The sequence below is a fragment of the Mus caroli genome, chromosome 17 (genome assembly GCF_900094665.2).
Source record: "Mus caroli chromosome 17, CAROLI_EIJ_v1.1, whole genome shotgun sequence".
Lineage (NCBI taxonomy): Eukaryota > Metazoa > Chordata > Mammalia > Rodentia > Muridae > Mus > Mus caroli.
This window is the reverse complement of record NC_034586.1, coordinates 13,469,137-13,472,694: the sequence shown is the minus strand read 5'-3', so window position 1 is coordinate 13,472,694 and position 3,558 is coordinate 13,469,137. Positions and strand designations below refer to the sequence as shown.

The 3,558-nt window shown below is 38.6% G+C and overlaps 1 pseudogene; it reads right to left on the bottom strand.

Moving 5' to 3' along the window:
- Positions 1-876: 876 nt before the first annotated feature.
- LOC110284276 lies at positions 877-1,847 on the bottom strand (annotated as a pseudogene).
- Positions 1,848-3,558: the final 1,711 nt, after the last annotated feature.

The following is a 3,558-nucleotide window of genomic DNA, read 5'->3' as shown; positions in this document are numbered from 1 at the left end:
CATGGTCATCAAAGGTTTCTTCTTAATAAAATAAAAAAATTGTTATTAATATATATTATCTTGTATAATCCTTTCAAGTGTCTATATGTTTTGTCTCTTACACAGTTTTGTCACGCCCAGACTACAGGTTCAGTTGAAAAAATTCTCAAAGAACAATGATATTAATTTTCATTTATATTTTTTCTGTCAAACTAAAGGTCAAAGAATTTTTTTTACCAGATTTATACTCAAAACACTGTTGTGCAAGGTAGCATGAGAAGGAAAGTGAGACTAGGGTGGCACAGAAAGCATCCCCATGACCTCTAGGGATACTGCCATTGCCTTAGTCATAGCTTGTAGAAATTTATTTAACCCCACCCTGATATTTTTATCCTGTGTTTATTTATGTACCCTGATAAAAGACATACAACCTTTATATTTAAAATAAGCCTTAAACAACACAAGGGAGGAGCAGATACTACTCTCTATGAGATCTGTTAGAATCTACTTTCCTATAGATAACCCTGAAGTATTACTATGTTTTATTTGGGCTTCTCTTAACTCTAACTGGCCAGCACATATGGCCATGTTCTCTCTTGACTCATAACACGTGCCAGTTTCTCTTTCCCCCTACTGTACCCTTCTTCCCCTCCTGGCTCTTACAGCCCCAAGTCCAAGAATCCTAAACCCTACCTATGTCTCTTCTACCCAGCTATTGGCTGTTGGCATTTTTATTTACCAACAGAAATATCTATGGAGCATGGTCACTTAGTGCCTTATATGGGGAATCTCTCATCTCTGGGACAACCAGGTGTTAGGAGCACACACTTAGCATTACTATTGATAGCAAAAGGCCAAACTTCGACAATTGCTGAGGGATGAGTCTTCCCTCAGGGCCTACTCTTCCCTCAGGGCCCTCTCTAGACTGGCCGACAGGGAATGGATCAGTCTGTCTCTAAATTCTTGACCCTGGAATACATAGAGTATTGGGTTGAGGCAGCTGTTGAATGTGGCCAGGATGCTTGCTGGGTTCACCAATGTGTGAATGCTTTCTGGTGTCTCCAATTTCCAGATGTTGCCTAAAGGCATAATTAAGTGAAAAGGGAACCAACAGACAAAAATGAAGCTTATACAGACATGAGGACACGTAAGGGACGGGTGCAATTCACAAAGTCACTTCTGTAGATCTTTGTAGCCATGAATCCATAGCAGATGGCAATGAAGGACATTGGCAGGCTGAAACCAACAATAAACTGGATGATTTCTGCAGCTGTGTTCACAGTAAAGAATACTTTTAATTGTTCTTCATGGTTTGCAACCCAGGATTCAAAGTTACATGTACAGTACATGTCTCCTCTTGCATCTCTTACTGTAGTCAAGAAGAGTAAATCTGGCAAGGTAAGCAGTAGAGCAAAAATTCAAGCTCCAACAACCACTTTTCTGGCCAGATTCACAGTTCAGGAATTCTGAGACCATACTGGATGCAGGACACAAATACACCGATCTGTGGCAATAATAGTGATTAGGAACACACTTAGAAAAAGATTTATGTGCACAATGCTGTGAACAAATTTGCAGAGGAACCAACCAAAAAGCCATTTTCCTCTCATGATCATTGAGATGATATGGAGTGGTAGCGTAGCTATAAAAGAGAAGTCACTCAAAACCAGGGTCATATAACAGATAGTGGTCACAGTGTGAATCATTCAGAGCCCTGCCATCCAAATCACGAGCCCATTACCTAGCACACTGAGGATAAAGGGTATCGAGAGGACTATGACTGAGATGATCCATAGAACTGTGGAGTTGGTAGATTCATAGAACAACACTTCTGATCCATTCAGAGGGATGGAGGAGTTGTCTTCCATCTTGGTAGCACCTGAAACATTTCAACAAAGAGAGTTTCTCAGATGTAGGTGCAGTTTATAGCACTGTTACTCAGATCCAACATCATCTTCTATATTATAGGGTTAATAAAGTAAATCTGAATCTATGCAGAATGTTCCTTATGGAAAGCATACTTCTACAGATTATGAAAGAGAAATATTACCTCTCAAACCAACTATAAAATCTCCGATGTCTCACCACTGATATTGAGCTGTGGATGGATAGGAAACAGAATATAAGCAGGCATGAGTTGATCATGAGGAAGAGAGCAGTGGACTGATTAGATTCTCCTTGGCTAAGGCTGTTTATCAGCTCTTTTTTCTTAAAGAAGAAATTTCAGTAGAGAGAGGCAAAACACTTTAAGTGAGTTTGTTTGCAGACCAATCATTAAGGGGTACATAGAGGTATTGGAGTTTGTTTACTGAAAATTGTAGATGGTGTCTTCTTAATTCTAGCTGTAATATTGTTACTACTGTTGTGGCATTCATTTTTGTCTATTGGCCTGTTTTTCAATTAATTATCCTTCTAGGCACAGTATTATAAGAATAAACTGCTCAGTGAGGACCATAAAATCCTTAAAATTTTGTTTGACCCAATGATTCTGATAGTTTCTACATTGTGAGTTTCAAAGAGAACTTTTGTAAAGATTATGAGGTACATGCTATATTCACAGTGCTACAGTTTATTATCTTTGTCCAAATCATACTATTGCATACTACATTTCTTTATGTTTACGTGTGTGTCTGTGTCAGTGTCTGTGTCTATGGGTGTAAATATATATTCATGTTTCTGCATGTTGGTTTAAATGGCAGTGTAAAATGTCAACTGACATTCTTCATGTGCCAAACATTTTGAATTTTAGGACAGACTTCCATCACTGACCTGGAACTTACTGAGGAAACTAGCTGATGAGCCTAAATACAATCAATATTTCTCTATATCTGCCTCCCCAAAATGTTTCTACAAGAAAAGCCCCATCTCTATTTTTCAGGATTTTATTTCTGTAAAGCAAGCACATTATCAAGTGAGATGTGCCTAGAGCCTGAGACCTACTTTTTACTGTATATCTTACTATGATGTTCCTGATAGTTCCACAGGAAAGGAGTAAAAATAAGATTATGATGAAGCTAGAATTCAGACCTTATACTAGCGTGTCTGTGTGGCAACAAGAACATTTCTTAATATCTTAGATAATGATAAGAAAGAGTTCAATAGAGCTTCAAAGGGGTTTAATGACAAAGAGGAATTCAAGAAACAACTACCAAGACAAAGTGACACATAATATATTATCCAACTTCTTGCTAAGCTCATATCAGATTTAAATCTAATTCTGCCCATGATATTCACCTCTCTGATCTAGGTTAACACATAGTCTCTTACCTTCTGCAAATTTTATAGATCATATTTCTCTTTGTGTGTGTGGGGGGGGGCGGTTATTTTTTATTACGTATTTTCCTCAATTACATTTCCACTGCTATCCCAAAAGTCTCCCATACCCTCCCCTCCCTGACTCCCCTACCCACGCATTCCCACTTTTTGGCACTGGCGTTCCCCTGTACTGGGGCATATAAAGTTGAAATGTCCAATGGGCCTTTCTTTCCAGTGATTGCCTACTAGGCCATCTTTTGATACATATGCAGCTAGAGTCAAGAGCTCTGGGGTACTGGTTAGTTCATAATGTTGTTGCACCTA